General features: G+C 39.7%; 2 non-coding genes across 2 annotated transcripts; both read left to right on the top strand.

Moving 5' to 3' along the window:
- Positions 1-12,906: 12,906 nt before the first annotated feature.
- On the top strand, positions 12,907-13,014 carry LOC130959052 (small nucleolar RNA R71). Its single transcript, XR_009078148.1, has one exon. It is a non-coding gene; the product is annotated as a small nucleolar RNA R71 (small nucleolar RNA).
- Positions 13,015-19,541: 6,527 nt separating this feature from the next.
- On the top strand, positions 19,542-19,649 carry LOC130959774 (small nucleolar RNA R71). The gene has a single exon (XR_009078841.1). It is a non-coding gene; the product is annotated as a small nucleolar RNA R71 (small nucleolar RNA).
- The last annotated feature ends 545 nt before the right edge of the window (positions 19,650-20,194 follow it).

Here is a 20,194-nt window from a genome sequence, read left to right as displayed (position 1 = left end):
ACAAAGGGACGAAATCCGTCGGAAATTTCGTTGGTAACCAAAAATTTGTCTGTAATAAAGACTAAATCTGTCTGTAAATTTGTTTGTATTAAGCAATTTTCTAGTTGTGTTTTCTTAACAAACTTATTGACAACAAAATTTTTTTTTCTTTTAATCTATTCTAGATATGTTGCTGGAATTGGGAGTGAGAGGACTCTTAAAAAAGATGGCAAGTCTACCAAGTACAATGTTATTGAATTAGAGATTGTAAGAACCGGCATAACCGTTTTAATAAAATAATAATTTTTAAGTGTCTGGAGTAGATTCAAAATTTAGAAGTTTTAATTTAAAAATTTAAAGGTGAAATTTGATTTCAGTGAATTTTTCTGAGTTGGAAAATGTCCCTTTTTCGAAAGATTTTTATAAAAATACGTACTGGCGCTTAAGCTGGCAGTACCAGCTCTAGTCTATCCAGTATCACGTATTTTGGGAAAATAAGATTTTAAAAATTAATTTATTGTTTTGAAAGGATAAAAAATAATTTAGAATTGAAAATCAGACGCTAATCTTAAAGGTTTTGGCCCAAAGTGGGCCAAATGGACCAAAAATACTAACGGGTTGGACCGGACCCTAACCGGGCCCAAGGTCCAACATATATAAGCTCATTTAATGAGCATTTCAGCTAATTCCCCTCCATTTTGATGAGAAGGGCGCTGAAAGATAGAAGAGAGGAAGAAGGGAGTGGCACTGTTCATCCTCCACTTCCGTGAGCCATAACTTGAGCTACGAAACTTCGATTGACGAGCCGTTTGCAACCATGCAAAGCTCTTGACAAGCTCTTCGTTTCTATCTAGGCTTTGCTGGTAAGAACTCGTATCTCAATCCACATTTCCCTTCCCTAACTTCTGTGATTTTGGGGGTTTGGTTTTTGAGTGAATTTTGTGATATTGCTTAATTAGGTGATCTTTAGTGGTGGGTAATTGTTGGATTTTACCCCTAATCACGTTGGGCAAGCTAAATCTTTTCAAACTCTTGTGGTTTGATGTTTTGGTTAGCCATAGTGTTGATTCTTGGTATGTTATGTGTATGGCTTGATAGTTGGTGAGTCTTGGAAGCTTGTTTGGACTCAAAGTGGTGATTTGTGTATATTGGGAATCGGCCAAGGTATGGTTTCAGTTTTGTTTATGTAATATGTAATGTTACTGGACACTTAAACTAGTTGACCCGAAGATAGGATTGAATGATATTGGTGTATGAGTAATTATATGTGAATTAACGTTAATTGTTGGTTGTTTTGGATTATTGTGGTTGATGATGTTTGTTGAGGATTATTGGTGTCAATGAGTATTGATGGTGGGTTGGATCATGTTTGAGGCATGTGAATTGTGATGAGAAATTATGAATTATATGTGTTGGTGTGTAATTATGATATTGTTGAGGAAATTGATGATTGGTGTTGTTGATAAGAATTGATAGATGAAGTGGTGGTATTGTGTGGAATGAATCCGAATGATAATAATGATGATTATATGTTTTGATGATGAATGATGATAATTGGGTATATAGCTTGTATATGGAAGAATGTCATTGTAATCGAGATATTATGGATGGATGAGTAGAGAGGGGATTGGTAGGACTTTTAGTGTGGTCTTGGTATTGTTGGGTTGTGAATTATTTGGGTTTTGAATTGAGAGTTGGTTAAACTTGAGATTTTGAGATTTTTGGTAAAAACTGGTTTTTTTATGAACTTTGACGGGTCATAATTGGTGCCTCAATTTTCCAAAATTGTTGAAATTTATTTATAATTAAAGTTCATGGAAAAATCTTCAAATTGATATAAAGTTTGTAAAATTTGGATTTTTGTAGAGGAAGTTATGATCATTCAAAGTTTGGTGTTAAAATCTGAAATTCTGCAAAGTTGCAGAATTTTGTGATTTCTGGTATGTGCACACGCACAACCCTGTAAATTTTTAAACCTGTGCGCATGCGCGCACAGTCTTGTGCATACACACAAGCAGGGAAAGGCCTGCTGGTGAGAGCGCTAGCACAACCTGTGCGCGCACATATCCAATTAAGTTTTACAATCTGTGCAGACGCACAGCCTTGTGCGCACGCACAAGTTGGGAAGGTCAATCTGTTGGGGGCGTTAGCACGCCTTGTGCGAGTAAACAAAATTATAAAAATTTGGTACTTGTGCGTATGCACACCCCTATGCGTACGCACAAGTTTTAAAAATCCCTTTGTGCATGAGCGTGCACACCACTGTGCATACGCACACGCCCTGTTTCTCAAAATTAAACATTGTTTTCAACTATTTCACCTTCCCAACAATCTTGTAAGCTTCTATGACACTATTTTAAGGCTCTTGGGCTAATTTTCGGGCATTGAAACATGAAAAAGGTCCTAGGAGATTTAATTTGGATTTTACTTTGAAAAGTTAGTAAACGGATGTTTAGGTTTCTGGTGTAATGAGGATGAGTTTGGTTGAGAGAGAAGGAAGGCTTAGGGTAATTAGGGTGTTACAGGGATCGATGATGGGTAATCATATATTTATTTTTATAAATCTAGAAATTTTGATATTGACTTCATTGTAAATTTAGGTATTTGAATTTATTTCAGAAGTTTATTCTCATCTTTTTAAATTGTTATTTCAACTTATTTTGTTATGAATATTTTTGTAATATTAAACTTTTTTTTTCGCTTGAAAGATTTTAATTTGTTGAAAAAAATTGTTATCGGTGGACATATCTTTTTTCTATCTTTTTATGTAAAATATTGTCATTGGCGCGCTAATATTAAAATATAAATAATAATCATAATTTACAATATTTTTTTAATTTTTAAATATTTTTGATGTTTTTTAAATAAAGATTGATATTAATTTGTTAAAAGTTTTTTTAACTAGAACTTGACATTAGAACTCATTTATCTAATAAAATAAAATATTTTTGTGATTAAAATATATTTATAACTAAACTTTTTGACCAAAAACATTTAAAAAACTAATTTGAATTATTATGGCAATTCTCTCGGTAAAATGTTTAACAGATTTTTTAAATAAATAAAATAAAACAAATATTTTTTTTATTTTAAAAAATATATTTTTATATTATATTACACATTTCATAAGTGTATCTTTATCTTTATATTTAGCTTTATCTTTACAGCAATATAAATTGTAAAACCTGGTCTAACCGTAATTTAATTAAATAATAAATTAGATATGAGTGGATACGGTTAGAAAATTTGGCAATCAGAATTTGATAGTTTAAATATGATATTTGGATTCAGTGAATCTTTCTGAGTCGGAAAACATAGTTTTCTGCGTAAAGACGCGCACTGAAATTTTGACCGGTAGTACCCGTTGAGATCTATCTGGTACTGCAGCTGAAAAAATTGATTATACATAAATAAGGTTAAGAAATTAGAAATTATAATTAGGTAAGGTTGAAATATTTAAAGTGCGATTTAGAATGCTAATCTTAAAGGTTTTGGCCCAAAATTGGGCCAACGAACAAATATAAGTGAACCGGACCCAAGACCCAACAAATATAAACATTAATTATAAGCATTTCAGCTCATTTACCCTAACGAAAGGGGCTTGGGGCGCTTAAATAGAGAAGGGAGGAAGAAGAGAGAAAATCCTATCTCTATCAAACTTCAAATCACCATAACTTGAGCTTTGGAGCTCCGATTGATGAGCCGTTTATGGTCATGCGTCACTCTTCTCATCCTCTACAATTCTATTTAAGTTTTTTTGTGAGTATTTGGTGGACGAAATTGTGATCACTACAACTTCGCACAACTAACCAGCAAGTGCACTGGGTCGTCCAAGTAATAAACCTTACGCGAGTAAGGGTCGATCCCACGGAGATTGTTGGTATGAAGCAAGCTATGGTCACCTTGTAAATCTTAGTCAGGTAGACTCAAATGGGTATAGATGATGAATAAAACATAAAGATAAAGATAGATATACTTATGTAATTCAATGGTGGGAATTTCAGATAAGCGTATGAAGATGCTTGGTCCCTTCCGTCTCTCTGCTTTCCTACTGTCTTCATCCAATCCTTCTTACTCCTTTCCATGGCAAGCTTATGCAAGGGTTTCAACGTTGTCAGTGGCTACCTCCCATCCTCTCAGTGGAAATGTTCAACGCACCCTGTAACGGCACAGCTATCCAGCTGTCGGTTCTCGATCGGGCCGGAATAGAATCCAGTGATTCTTTTGCGTCTGTCACTAACACCCCGCCCTCAGGAGTTTGAAGCACGTCACAGTCATTCAATCATTGAATCCTACTCAGAATACCACAGACAAGGTTAGACCTTCCGGATTCTCTTGAATGCCGCCATCAGTTCTTGCCTATACCACGAAGACTCTGATCTCACGGAATGGCTGGCTCGTTTGTCAGGCGAGCGCTCGGTTGTCAGGCGATCAACCATGCATCGTGTATCAGGAATCCAAGAGATATTCACCCAATCTAAGGTAGAATGGAGGTGGTTGTCAGTCACACGTTCATAGGTGAGAATAATGATGAGTGTCACGGATCATCACATTCATCAAGTTGAAGAACAAGTGATATCTTGGAATAAGAACAAGCTGAATTGAATAGAAGAACAATAGTAATTGCATTAATACTCGAGGTACAGCAGAGCTCCACACCTTAATCTATGGTGTGTAGAAACTCCACCGTTGAAAATACATAAGAACAAGGTCTAGGCATGGCCGTGAGGCCAGCCCCCAAAACATGATCAAAGGATTCAAAGACCTAGAGATGATCTAAGATCCCAAGATGAAAATACAATAGTAAAAGGTCCTATATATAGAGAACTAGTAGCCTAGGGTGTACAGAGATGAGTAAATGACATAAAAATCCACTTCCGGGCCCACTTGGTGTGTGCTTGGACTGAGCATTGAAGAATTTTCGTGTAGAGACTCTTCTTGGAGTTAAACGCCAGCTTTTGTGCCAGTTTGGGCGTTTAACTCCCACTTTGGTGCCAGTTCCGGCGTTTAACGCTGGGAATTCTGAAGATGACTTTGAACGCCGGTTTGGACCATCAAATCTTGGGCAAAGTATGGACTATTATATATTTCTGGAAAGCCCAGGATGTCTACTTTCCAACGCCGTTGAGAGCGCGCCAATTGGGCTTCTGTAGCCCCAGAAAATTCACTTCGAGTGCAGGGAGGTCAGAATCCAACAGCATCTGCAGTCCTTTTCAGTCTCTGGATCAGATTTTTGCTCAGGTCCCTCAATTTCAGCCAGAAAATACCTGAAATCACAGAAAAACACACAAACTCATAGTAAAGTCCAGAAAAGTGAATTTTAACTAAAAACTAATAAAAATATACTAAAAACTAACTAGATCATACTAAAAACATACTAAAAACAATGCCAAAAAGCGTACAAATTATCTGCTCATCACAACACCAAACTTAAATTGTTGCTTGTCCTCAAGCAACTGAAAATCAAATAAGATAAAAAGAAGAGAATATGCAATGAATTCCAAAAACATCTATGAAGATCAGTATCAATTAGATGAGCGGGACTTTTAGCTTTTTGCCTCTGAATAGTTTTGGCATCTCACTCTATCCTTTGAAATTCAGATGATTGGCTTCTTTAGGAACTCAGAATCCAGATAATGTTATTGATTCTCCTAGTTAAGTATGATGATTCTTGAACACAGCTACTTATTGAGTCTTGGCCGTGGCCCAAAGCACTCTGTCTTCCAGTATTACCACCGGATACATACATGCCACAGACACATAATTGGGTGAACCTTTTCAGATTGTGACTCAGCTTTGCTAGAGTCCCCAATTAGAGGTGTCCAGGGTTCTTAAGCACACTCTTTTTGCCTTGGATCACAACTTTATTTCTTTCTTTTTCTTTCTTTTTCTTTTTCTCTTTTTCCCCTTTTTTTTCGTTCTTTTTTTTTGTATTCACTGCTTTTTCTTGCTTCAAGAATCATTTTTATGATTTTTCAGATCCTCAGTAACATGTCTCCTTTTTCATCATTCTTTCAAGAGCCAACATTCATGAACCACAAATTCAAAAGACATATGCACTGTTTAAGCATACATTCAGAAAACAAAAGTGTTGCCACCACATCAAAATAATTAATCTGTTATAAAATTCAAAATTCATGCAATTCTTCTCTTTTTCAATTAAGAACATTTGTTTATTTAAGAAAGGTGATGGATTCATAGGACATTCATAACTTTAAGGCATAGACACTAAGATACTAATGATCACAAGACACAAACATAGATAAATATAAGCACTAAAATTCGAAAAACAGAAAAACAAAAAACAAGGAAATTAAAGAACGGGTCCACCTTAGTGATGGCGGCTAGTTCTTCCTCTTGAAGATCCTATGGAGTGCTTGAGCTCCTCAATGTCTCTTCCTTGTCTTTGTTGCTCCTCTCTCATGATTCTTTGATCTTCTCTAATTTCATGGAGGAGAATGGAGTGTTCTTGGTGCTCCACCCTTAGTTGTCCCTTGTTGGAACTCAATTCTCCTAGGGAGGTGTTGATTTGCTCCCAATAGTTTTGTGGAGGAAAGTGCATCCCTTGAGGCATCTTAGGGACTTCATGAGGAGGAGGATCTCTTGTTTGCTCCATCCTTTTCTTAGTGATGGGTGGTGCACGAAATTGTGATCACTACTTTTACACAAAACAATCCCTGGTAATGAATCCAAAAACTTGGTGCTCAATACCATGGCATAAACACAACTTCGCACAACTAACCAGCAAGTGCACTGGGTCGTCCAAGTAATAAACCTTACGCGAGTAAGGGTCGATCCCACGGAGATTGTTGGTATGAAGCAAGCTATGGTCACCTTGTAAATCTCAGTCAGGCAGACTCAAATGGGTATAGTGATAAACGAATAAAGCATAAAGATAAAGATAGAGGTACTTATGTATATCATTGGTGAGAGCTTCAGATAAGCGTATGAAGATGCCTTCCCTTCCGTCTCTCTGCTTTCCTACAGTCTTCATCCAATCCTTCTTACTCCTTTCCATGGCAAGCTCATGTAGGGTTTCACCGTTGTCAGTGGCTACCTCCCATCCTCTCAGTGAAAATGTTCCTATGCTCTGTCACAGCATATGGCTAATCAGCTGTCAGTTCTCGGTCAGGCCGGAATAAAATCCATCGATCCTTTTGCGTCTGTCACTAACGCCCCGCCTGCTAGGAGTTTGAAGCACGTCACAGTCATTCAATTATTGAATCCTACTCAGTATACCACAGACAAGGTTAGACCTTCCGGATTCTCTTGAATGCCGCCATCAGTTCTCGCCTATACCACGAAGACTCTGATCTCACGGAATGGCTGGCTCGTTTGTCAGGCGAGCACTCGGTTGTCAGGCGATCAACCATGCATCGTGTATCAGGAATCCAAGAGATAAACACTAGAGCCTTGATTGCTTGTTGAACAAGAGTGGTTGTCAGTCACCTTGTTCATGAGTGAGAATGATGATGAGTGTCACGGATCATCACATTCATCAAGTTGAAGAACAAGTGATATCTTGGAACAAGAACAAGCGGAATTGAATAGAAGAACAATAGTAATTGCATTAATACTCGAGGTACAGCAGAGCTCCACACCTTAATCTATGGTTTGTAGAAACTCCACCGTTGAAAATACATAAGAACAAGGTCTAGGCATGGCCGTGAGGCCAGCCTCCCAGTGATCAAAAGATTCAAAGATCTCAAGATGTCTAATACAATAGTAAAAGGTCCTACTTATAGAAAACTAGTAGCCTAAGGTGTACAAAGATGAGTAAATGACATAAAAATCCACTTCCGGGCCCACTTGGTGTGTGCTTGGGCTGAGCAATGAAGCATTTTCGTGTAGAGGCTCTCCTTGGAGTTAAACGCCAGCTTTTATGCCAGTTTGGGCGTTTAACTCCCATTTAGGTGCCAGTTCCGGCGTTTAACGCTGGAATTCCTGAGGGTGACTTTGAACGCCGGTTTGGGCCATCAAATCTTGGGCAAAGTATGAACTATCATATATTGCTGGAAAGCCCAGGATGTCTACTTTCCAACGCCGTTGAGAGCGCGCCAATTGGGCTTCTGTAGCTCCAGAAAATCCACTTCGAGTGCAGGGAGGTCAGAATCCAACAGCATCTGCAGTCCTTTTGAGTCTCTGGATCAGATTTTTGCTCAGGTCCCTCAATTTCAGCCAGAAAATACCTGAAATCACAGAAAAACACACAAACTCATAGTAAAGTCCAGAAAAGTGAATTTTAACTAAAAACTAATAAAAATATACTAAAAACTAACTAGATCATACTAAAAACATACTAAAAACAATGCCAAAAAGCGTACAAATTATCCGCTCATCACAACACCAAACTTAAATTGTTGCTTGTCCCCAAGCAACTGAAGATCAAATATGATAAAAAGAAGAGAATATGCAATGAAATCCAAAAACATCTATGAAGATCAGTATTAATTAAATGAGCGGTGCTTTTAGCTTTTTGCCTCTGAGTAGTTTTGGCATCTCACTTTATCCTTTGGAATTCAGAATGATTGGCTTCTTTAGGAACTTAGAATCCAGATAGTGTTATTGATTCTCCTAGTTAAGTATGATGATTCTTGAACACAGCTACTTATTGAGTCTTGGCTGTGGCCCTAAGCACTCTGTCTTCTAGTATTACCACCGGATACATACATGCCACAGACACATAATTGGGTGAACCTTTTCAGATTGTGACTCAGCTTTGCTAAAGTCCCCAATTAGAGGTGTCCAGGGTTCTTAAGCACACTCTTATTGCCTTGGATCACAACTTTATTTCTTTCTTTTTTTTTCGCTTGCTTTCTTCTTCTTTTTTTTGTGTTCACTGCTTTTTCTTGCTTCAAGAATCATTTTTATGATTTTTCAGATCCTCAGTAACATGTCTCCTTTTTCATCATTCTTTCAAGAGCCAACATTCATGAACCACAAATTCAAAAGACATATGCACTGTTTAAGCATACATTCAGAAAACAAAAGTGTTGCCACCACATCAAAATAATTAAACTGTTATAAAATTCAAAATTCATGAAATTCTCATCTTTTTCAATTAAGAACATTGTTTGTTTAAGAAGGGTGATGGATTCATAGGACATTCATAACTTTAAGGCATAGACACTAAGACACTAATGATCATAAGACACAAACATGGACAAACATAAAGCACTAAAATTCGAAAAACAGAAAATTAAAGAACAAGGAGATTAAAGAACGGGTCCACCTTAGTGGTGGCGGCTTGTTCTTCCTCTTGAAGGTCTTATGGAGTGCTTGAGCTCCTCAATGTCTCTTCCTTGTCTTTGTTGCTCCTCTCTCATGATTCTTTGATCTTCTCTAATTTTATGGAGGAGAATGGAGTGTTCTTGGTGCTCCACCCTTAGTTGTCCCATGTTGGAACTCAATTCTCCTAGGAAGGTGTTTAGTTGCTCCCAATAGCCTTGTGGAGGAAAGTGCATCCCTTGAAGTATCTCAGGGATCTCATGATGAGAGGGGTCTCTTGTTTGCTCCATCCTTTTCTTGGTGATGGGCTTGTCCTCATCAATGGGGGTGTCTCCTTCTATGTCAACTCCTACTGAATAACAGAGGTGACATATGAGATGAGGAAAGGCTAACCTTGCCAAGGTGGAAGACTTGTCCGCCACCTTGTAGAGTTCTTGAGCTATGACCTCATGAACTTCCACTTCTTCTCCAATCATGATGCCATGAATCATGATGGCCCGGTCTAGAGTAACTTCGGACCGGTTGCTAGTAGGAATGATTGAGCGTTGGATAAACTCCAACCATCCTCTAGCCACGGGCTTGAGGTCATGCCTTCTCAATTGAACCGGCTTCCCTCTTGAATCTCTCTTCCATTGTGCGCCCTCTTCACATATGACTGTGAGGACTTGGTCCAACCTTTGATCAAAGTTGACCCTTCTAGTGTAAGGATGTTCATCTCCTTGCATCATGGGCAAGTTGAATGCTAACCTTACATTTTCCGGACTAAAATCCAAGTATTTCCCCCGAACCATAGTAAGATAATTCTTTGGATCCGGGTTCACACTTTGATCATGGTTCTTGGTGATCCATGCATTGGCATAGAACTCTTGAACCATCAAGATTCCGACTTGTTGAATGGGGTTGGTAATCACTTCCCAACCTCTTCTTCGGATCTCATGGCGGATCTCCGGATATTCACCCTTTTTGGGTGAAAAGGGGACCTCGGGGATCACCTTCTTCAAGGCCACAACTTCATAGAAGTGGTCTTAATGCACCCTTGAGATGAATTTATCCATCTCCCATGACTCGGAGGTGGAAGCTTTTGCCTTCCCTTTCCTCTTTCTAGAGGTTTCTCCGGCCTTGGATGCCATAAATGGTTATGGAAAAACGAAAAAGCTACGCTTTTACCACACCAAACTTAAAAGGTTTGCTCGTCCTCGAGCAAAAGAAGAAAGAAGAGAGTAGAAGAAGAAGAAATGAGGAAGAAGGGAGTGGCTTATGTATTCGGCCAAGGAGGGGGAGAAGTGGTGTTTAGGTTGTGTGAAAATGAAGGAGTGAAGAAGGGTATTTATAGGAGAGAGGGAGGGGTAGGGTTCGGCCATTATGGGTGGGTTTGGGAGGGAAAGTGGTTTGAATTTGAAGGGTGAGGTAGGTGGGGTTTTATGAAGGATGGATGTGAGTGGTGAAGAGAAAGATGGGATTTGATAGGTGAAGGGTTTTTGGGGAAGAGGTATTGAGGTGATTGGTGAATGGGTGAAGAAAAGAGAGAGTGGTGGGGTTGGTGGGGATCCTGTGGGGTCCACAGATCATGTGGTGTCAAGGAAAAGTCATCCCTGCACCAAATGGCATTCAAAATCACGTTTTGAGCCATTTCTGGCGTTAAACGCCGGGCTGGTGCCCATTCCTGGCATTTAACGCCAGGTTCTTGCCCTTTTCTGGCGTTTAACGCCAGTCTGGTGCCCCTTTCTGGCGTTAAATGCCCAGAATGGTGCCAGACTGGGCGTTAAACGCCCAACTGCTAGCCTCACTGGCGTTTGAACGCCAGTGAATTCTTCCTCCAGGGTGTGCTGTTTTTCTTCCTGTTTTTCATTCTGTTTTTGCTTTTTCAATGGATTTTGTGACTTCTTATGATCATCAACCTACAAAAAACATAAAATAACAAAAGAAAATATATAAAATATAATCATTGGGTTGCCTCCCAACAAGCGCTTCTTTAATGTCAGTAGCTTGACAGAGGGCTCTCATGGAGCCTCACAGATACTCAGCGCAATGTTGGAACCTCCCAACACCAAACTTAGAGTTTGAATGTGGGGGTTCAACACCAAACTTAGAGTTTGGTTGTGGCCTCCCAACACCAAACTTAGAGTTTGACTGTGGGGGCTCTGTTTGTCTCTGATTTGAGAGAAGCTCTTCATGCTTCTTCTCCATGGTGACAGAGGGGTATCCTTGAGCCTTAAACACAAAGGATTCTTCATTCACTTGAATGATCAGTTCACCTCCATCAACATCAATCACAGCCTTTGCTGTGGCTAGGAAGGGTCTGCCAAGGATGATGGATTCATCCATGCACTTCCCAGTCTCTAGGACTATGAAATTAGTAGGGATGTAATGGTCTTCAACTTTTACCAAAACATTCTCTACAAGTCCATGAGCTTGTTTTCTTGAGTTGTCTGCCATCTCTAGTGAGATTCTTGCAGCTTGCACCTCAAAGATCCTTAGCTTCTCCATTACAGAGAGAGGCATGAGGTTTGCACTTGACCCTAAGTCACACAGAGCCTTCTTGAAGGTCATGGTGCCTATGGTACAAGGTATGGAAAACTTCCCAGGATCTTGTCTCTTTTGAGGTAATTTCTGCCTAGACAAGTCATCCAGTTCTTTGGTGAGCAAAGGAGGTTCATCCTCCCAAGTCTCATTTCCAAACAACTTGTCATTTAGCTTCATGATTGCTCCAAGGTATTTAGTAACTTGCTCTTCAGTGACATACTCATCCTCTTCAGAGGAAGAATACTCATCAGAGCTCATGAAAGGCAGAAGTAAGTCCAATGGAATCTCTATGGTCTCATTTTGAGCCTCAGATTCCCATGGTTCCTCATTGGGGAACTCAGTGGAGGTCAGTGCACGCCCATTGAGGTCTTCCTCAGTGGCGTTCACTTTCTCTCCTTCCTCTCCAAATTCGGCCATGTTGATGGCCTTGCACTCTCCTTTTGGATTTTCTTCTGTGTTGCTTGGAAGAGTACTTGGAGGGAGTTCAGTAATTTTCTTGCTCAACTGTCCCACTTGTGCCTCCAAATTCCTAATGGAGGACCTTGTTTTAGTCATGAAACTTTGAGTGGTTTTGATTAGATCAGAGACCATGGTTGCTAAGTCAGAGGGGTTCTGCTTAGAGTTCTCTGTCTATTGCTGAGAAGATGATGGAAAAGGCTTGCCATTGCTAAACCTGTTTCTTCCACCATTATTGTTATTGAAACCTTGTTGAGGTCTCTCTTGATTCTTCCATGAGAAATTTGGGTGATTTCTCCATGAAGAATTATAGGTGTTTCCATAGGGTTCTCCTAGGTAATTCACCTCTCCCATTGATGGATTCTCAGGATCATAAGCTTCTTCTTCAGATGAAGCATCCTTAGTACTGCTTGGTGCATTTTGCATTCCAGACAGACTTTGAGAAATCAAATTGACTTGTTGAGTCAATATCTTGTTCTGAGCCAAAATGGCATTCAGAGTATCAATCTCAAGAACTCCTTTCTTCTGACTTGTCCCATTGTTCACAGGATTTCTTTCAGAAGTGTACATGAATTAGTTATTTGCAACCATTTCAATGAGCTCTTGAGCCTCTGTAGGCGTCTTCTTCAGATGAAGAGATCCTCCAGCAGAGCTATCCAAAGACATCTTGGATAGTTCAGAGAGACTATCATTGAAAATACCTATGATGCTCCATTCAGAAAGCATGTCTGAGGGACACTTTCTGATTAATTGTTTGTATCTTTCCCAAGCTTCATAGAGGGATTCACCATCCTTTTGTCTGAAGGTTTGGACTTCCACTCTAAGCTTACTCAATTTTTGAGGTGGAAAGAACTTTGCCAAGAAGGCATTGACTAGCTTTTCCCAAGAGTCCAGGCTTTCTTTAGGTTGTGAGTCCAACCATATTCTAGCTCTGTCTCTTACAGCAAAAGGGAATAGCATCAGTCTGTAGACCTCAGGGTCAACCCCATTAGTCTTGACTGTGTCACAGATTTGCAAGAACTCAGCTAAAAACTGATGAGGATCTTCCAATGGAAGTCCATGGAACTTGCAATTCTGTTGCATTAGAGAAACTAATTGAGGCTTAAGCTCAAAGTTGTTTGCTCCAATGGCAGGGATAGAGATGCTTCTCCCATAGAAGTCGGGAGTAGGTGCAGTAAAGTCACCCAGCACCTTCCTTGCATTGTTGGCATTGTTGTTGTTTTCGGTTGCCATAGGTTCTTCTTCTTTGAAGAATTCGGTCAGGTCCTCAACAGAGAGTTGTGCCTTAGCTTCTCTTAGCTTTCGCTTCAAGGTCCTTTCAGGTTCAGGGTCAGCTTCAACAAGAATGCCTTTGTCTCTGCTCCTGCTCATATGAAAGAGAAGAGAACAAGAAAATGTGGAATCCTCTATGTCACAGTATAGAGATTCCTTGAGGTGTCAGAGGAAAAGAAAAGTATAAGACAGAAGTAGAAAATTCGAACTTATCAAAGAAGATGGAGTTCGAATTTTGCATTAAGGAATAGAGTTAGTTCATAAATAGAAGGATGTGAGAAGAAGGGAAGTAATTTTCGAAAATTAAGTAAAAGATTTTGAAAACATTTTGAAAAACACTAATTGATTTTCGAAAACAAAAGTGGGAAAGAAGTAAAGTGATTTTTGAAAAAGATTTTGAAATTAGAAATTAAAAAGATTTGATTGAAAACTATTTTGAAAAAGATGTGGTTGAGAAGATATGATTGGTTTCTAAAAGATGTGATTAAAAAGATATGATTTGAAAACAATTTTAAAAAGATTTGATTTTAAAAATTAATGACTTGCCTAACAAGAAAAGATATGATTCAAACATTAAACCTTTCTCAACAGAAAAGGCAACATACTTAAAATGTTTAATCAAATCATTAATTGTTAGTAAGTATCTTTGAAAAAGGAAAGAAATTGATTTTGAAAACATTTGATTGAAAAGATATGATTTGAAAAAGATTTGATTTTGAAAAACTTTGAAAACTTGAAAAAAAATTGATTTTGAAAACAAAATCTTCCCCCTTGTGCCATCCTGGCGTTAAACGCCCAGAATGGTGCACATTCTGGCGTTTAACGCCCAAAACTCTACCCTTTTGGGCGTTAAACGCCCAGCCAGGTACCCTGGCTGGCGTTTAAACGCCAGTCTGTCTTCTTCACTGGGCATTTTTAAATGCCCAGCTTTTTCTGTATAATTCCTCTGCAGTATGTTCTGAATCTTTAATTCTCTGTATTATTGACTTGAAAAGACACAAATTAAAAATATTTTTGGATTTTTAATAATGAGGAATAATCAAAATGCAACTAAAATCAAATAACAATGCATGCAAGACACCAAACTTAGCAGTTTGTATACTATTGACACTAACAAAATGAGAATGCACATAAGAAATAACAAAACACTCAAGTCAATAGAATTCAAAGATCAAAACAAGGAAATCATCAAGAACAACTTGAAGATAAATGAAGACACATGCATAAATTTGAAAAATGCAAGAAGAACAGAAACATGCAATTGACACCAAACTTAAAATGAGACACTAGATTTAAACAAGAAATATTTTTTTTGTTTTTATGATTTTGTAAATTTTTTTTTTGGATTTTTCGAAAATTAAGTGGAAGAAGAAAATAAAGGTATCAAAATTCTTAATGAGAATTCCAGGAATCATGCAATGTTAGTCTAAAGCTTTAGTCTAAAGGAATTAGACATAGCTAGCTAAGCTTCAGCAGGACATTGCATTCAAGAGCTAAATTGATGATGATCAATCAGCTTTGGTGATGATAAGAACATCACCTTGAAACACTAGAATTCATTCTTAAGAACTCTGAAGAAAAATAATACCTAATCTAAGCAACAAGATGAACCATCAGTTGTCCATACACAAACACAATCCCCGGCAACGGCGCCAAAAACTTGGTGCACGAAATTGTGATCACTACTTTTACACAAAACAATCCCTGGTAATGAATCCAAAAACTTGGTGCTCAATACCATGGCATAAACACAACTTCGCACAACTAACCAGCAAGTGCACTGGGTCGTCCAAGTAATAAACCTTACGCAAGTAAGGGTCGATCCCACGGAGATTGTTGGTATGAAGCAAGCTATGGTCACCTTGTAAATCTCAGTCAGGCAGACTCAAATGGGTATAGTGATAAACGAATAAAGCATAAAGATAAAGATAGAGGTACTTATGTATATCATTGGTGAGAGCTTCAGATAAGCGTATGAAGATGCCTTCCCTTCCGTCTCTCTGCTTTCCTACAGTCTTCATCCAATCCTTCTTACTCCTTTCCATGGCAAGCTCATGTAGGGTTTCACCGTTGTCAGTGGCTACCTCTCATCCTCTCAGTGAAAATGTTCCTATGCTCTGTCACAGCATATGGCTAATCAGCTGTCGGTTCTCGGTCAGGCCGGAATAAAATCCATCGATCTTTTTGCGTCTGTCACTAACGCCCCGCCTGCTAGGAGTTTGAAGCACGTCACAGTCATTCAATCATTGAATCCTACTCAGAATACCACAGACAAGGTTAGACCTTCCGGATTCTCTTGAATGCCGCCATCAGTTCTCGCCTATACCACGGAGACTCTGATCTCACGGAATGGCTGGCTCGTTTGTCAGGCGAGCACTCGGTTGTCAGGCGATCAACCATGCATCGTGTATCAGGAATCCAAGAGATAAACACTAGAGCCTTGATTGCTTGTAGAACAAGAGTGGTTGTCAGTCACCTTGTTCATGAGTGAGAATGATGATGAGTGTCACGGATCATCACATTCATCAAGTTGAAGAACAAGTGATATCTTGGAACAAGAACAAGCGGAATTGAATAGAAGAACAATAGTAATTGCATTAATACTCGAGGTACAGCAGAGCTCCACACCTTAATCTATGGTGTGTAGAAACTCCACCATTGAAAATACATAAGAACAAGGTCTAGGCATGGCCTTGAGGCCAGCCTCCCAGTGATCAAAAGATTCAAAGATCTCAAGATGTCTAATACAATAGTAAAAGGTCCTACTTATAGAAAACTAGTAGCCTAAGGTGTACAAAGATGAGTAAATGACATAAAAATCCACTTCCGGGCCCACTTGGTGTGTGCTTGGGCTGAGCAATGAAGCATTTTCGTGTAGAGACTCTCCTTGGAGTTAAACGCCAGCTTTTATGCCAGTTTGGGCGTTTAACTCCCATTTAGGTGCCAGTTCCGGCGTTTAACGCTGGAATTCCTGAGGGTGACTTTGAACGCCGGTTTGGGCCATAAAATCTTGGGCAAAGTATGGACTATCATATATTGCTGGAAAGCCCAGGATGTCTACTTTCCAACGCCGTTGAGAGCGCGCCAATTGGGCTTCTGTAGCTCCAGAAAATCCACTTCGAGTGCAGGGAGGTCAGAATCCAACAGCATCTGCAGTCCTTTTGAGTCTCTGGATCAGATTTTTGCTCAGGTCCCTCAATTTCAGCCAGAAAATACCTGAAATCACAGAAAAACACACAAACTCATAGTAAAGTCCAGAAAAGTGAATTTTAACTAAAAACTAATAAAAATATACTAAAAACTAACTAGATCATACTAAAAACATACTAAAAACAATGCCAAAAAGCGTACAAATTATCCGCTCATCAATGGGCTTGAGGTCATGCCTTCTCAGTTGAACCGGCTTCCCTCTTGAATTTCTCTTCCATTGGGCATCCTCTTCACAGATATCTATGAGGACGTGGTCCAACCTTTTGATCAAAGTTGACCCTTCTTCATGGCCACAACTTCAAAGAAGTGGTCTTGATGCACCCTTGAGATGAATCTCTCCATCTCTCATGACTCGGAGGTAGAAGCTTTTGCCTTCCCTTTCCTCTTTCTAGAGGTTTCTCCGGCCTTGGATGCCATAAATGGTTATGGAAAAACAAAAAGCAATGCTTTTACCACACCAAACTTAAAAGGTTTGCTCGTCCTCGAGCAAAAGAAGAAAGAAGAGAGTAGAAGAAGAAGAAAATGGAGGATATGAAGGAGGCTTATGTTGCAGCCAAAGGGGGAAGAAGTAGTGTTTAGGGTGTGTGAAAATGAAGGAGGGATGTGAGTGGTGAAGAGGATAGTGGGATTTGATAGGTGAGGGGTTTTTGGGGAAAAGTGGTAGAGGTGATTGGTGAATGGGTAGAGAAAAAGAGAGAGGGTGGTGGGGTAGGTGGGGATCCTGTGGGGTCCACAGATCCTGAGGTGTCAAGGAAAAGTCATCCCTACACTAAATGGCATGCAAAAATGCGTTTTGAGCCAATTCTGGCATTAAACGCCGGGCTGGTGCCCATTTCTGGCGTTTAACGCCAGGTTCTTGCCTTTTCCTGGCGTTTAACGCCAGTCTGGTGCCCCTTTCTGGCGATAAACGCCGAGAATGGTGCCAGACTGGGCATTAAACGCCCACCTGCTAGCCTTACTGGCGTTTAAACGCCAGTAGGTTCTTCCTCCAAGGTGTGCTATTTTTCTTTCTGTTTTTCATTTTGTTTTTGCTTTTTCAATTGATTTTGTGACTTCTCATGATCATCAACCTACAGAAAACATAAAATAACAAAGGGAAATAGATAAAATATAGTAAGATTGGGTTGCCTCCCAACAAGCGCTTCTTTAATGTCAGTAGCTTGACAGTGGGCTCTCATGGAGCCTCACAGATGCTCAGAGCAATGTTGGAACCTCCCAACACCAAACTTAGAGTTTGAATGTGGGGGTTCAACACCAAACTTAGAGTTTGGTTGTGGCCTCTCAACACCAAACTTAGAGTTTGATTGTGGGGGCTCTGTTTGACTCTGTTTTGAGAGAAGCTCTTCATGTGTCCTCTCCATGGTGACAGAGGGATATCCTTGAGCCTTAAACACAAAGGATTCCTCATTCACTTGAATGATCAGTTCACCTCTATCAACATCAATCACAGCCTTAGCTGTGGCTAGGAAGGGTCTGCCAAGGATGATGGATTCATCCATGCACTTCCCAGTCTCTAGGACTATGAAATCAACGGGGATGTAATGGTCTTCAATTTTCACCAGAACATCCTCTACAAGTCCATAAGCTTGTTTTCTTGAATTGTCTGCCATCTCCAGTGAGATTCTTGCAGCTTGCACCTCAAAGATCCCTAACTTCTCCATTACAGATAGAGGCATGAGGTTTACACTTGACCCTAAGTCACACAGAGCCTTCTTGAAGGTCATGGTGCCTATGGTACAAGGTATTGAAAACTTCCCAGGATCTTGTCTCTTTTGAGGTAATTTCTGCCTAGATAAGTCATCCAGTTCTTTGGTGAGCAAAGGAGGTTTGTTCTCCCAAGTCTCATTTCCAAATAACTTGTCATTTAGCTTCATGATTGCTCCAAGGTATTTAGCAACTTGCTCTTCAGTGACATACTCATCCTCTTCAGAGGAAGAATACTCATCAGAGCTTATGAATGGCAGAAGTAGGTCCAATAGAATCTCTATGGTCTCATTTTGAGCTTCAGATTCCCATGGTTCCTCATTGGGGAACTCAGTGGAGGCTAGTGCATGCCCATTGAGGTCTTCCTCAGTGGCGTTCACTTCCTCTCTTTCCTCTCCAAATTCGGCCATGTTGATGGCCTTGCACTATCCTTTTGGATTTTCTTCTGTATTGCTTGGAAGAGTACTAGGAGGGAGTTCAGTAATTTTCTTGCTCAGCTGTCCCACTTGTGCCTCTAAATTCCTAATGGAGGACCTTGTTTTAGTCATGAAACTTTGAGTGGTTTTGATTAGATCAGAGACCATGGTTGCTAAGTCAGAGTGGTTCTGCTTAGAATTCTCTGTCTGTTGCTGAGAAGATGATGGAAAAGGCTTGCCATTGCTAAACCTGTTTCTTCCACCATTATTGTTATTGAAACCTTGTTGAGGTCTCTCTTGATCCTTCCATGAGAAATTTGGGTGATTTCTCCATGAAGAATTATAGGTGTTTCCATAGGGTTCTCCCATGTAATTCACCTCTTCCATTGAAGGGTTCTCAGGATCATAAGCTTCTTCTTCAAATGAAGCATCCGTAGTACTGCTTGGTGCATTTTGCATTCCAGACAGACTTTGAGAAATCAAATTGACTTGCTGAGTCAATATCTTGTTCTGAGCCAATATGGCATTCAGAGTATCAATCTCAAGAACTCCTTTCTTCTGATTTGTCCCATTGTTCACAGGATTCCTTTCAGAAGTGTACATGAATTGGTTATTTGCAACCATTTCAATTAGTTCTTGAGCTTCTGCAGGCGTCTTCTTCAGATGAAGAGATCCTCCAGCAGAGCTATCCAAAGACATCTTGGATAGTTCAGAGAGACCATCATAGAAAATACCTATGATGCTCCATTCAGAAAGCATGTCAGAAGGACATTTTCTGATTAATTGTTTGTATCTTTCCCAAGCTTCATAGAGGGATTCTCCATCCTTTTGTCTGAAGGTTTGGACTTCCACTCTAAGCTTACTCAATTTTTGAGGTGGAAAGAACTTTGCCAAGAAGGCATTGACTAGCTTTTCCCAAGAGTTCAGGCTGTCTTTAGGTTGTAAGTCCAACCATATTCTAGCTCTGTCTCTTACAGCAAAAGGGAATAGCATAAGTCTGTAGACCTCAGGGTCAACCCCATTAGTCTTGACAGTGTCACAGATTTGCAAGAATTCAGCTAAGAACTGATGAGGATCTTCCAATGGAAGTCCATGGAACTTTCAATTCTGTTGCATTAGAGAAACTAATTGAGGCTTAAGCTCAAAGTTGTTTGCTCCAATGGCAGGGATAGAGATGCTTCTCCCATAGAAGTCAGGAGTAGGTGCAGTAAAGTCACCCAGCACCTTCCTTGCATTGTTGTTGTTTTCGACTGCCATGTGTTCTTTTTCTTTGAAGAATTCGGTTAGGTCCTCTACAGAGAATTGTGCCTTAGCTTCTCTTAGCTTTCGCTTCAAGGTCCTTTCAGGTTCAGGGTCAGCTTCAACAAGAATGCCTTTGTCTTTGTTCCTGCTCATATGAAAGAGAA

The sequence above is a fragment of the Arachis stenosperma genome, chromosome 10 (assembly GCF_014773155.1).
Source record: "Arachis stenosperma cultivar V10309 chromosome 10, arast.V10309.gnm1.PFL2, whole genome shotgun sequence".
Taxonomy (NCBI): Eukaryota; Viridiplantae; Streptophyta; class Magnoliopsida; order Fabales; family Fabaceae; genus Arachis; species Arachis stenosperma.
This window is presented reverse-complemented; position numbering and strand designations above follow the sequence as displayed.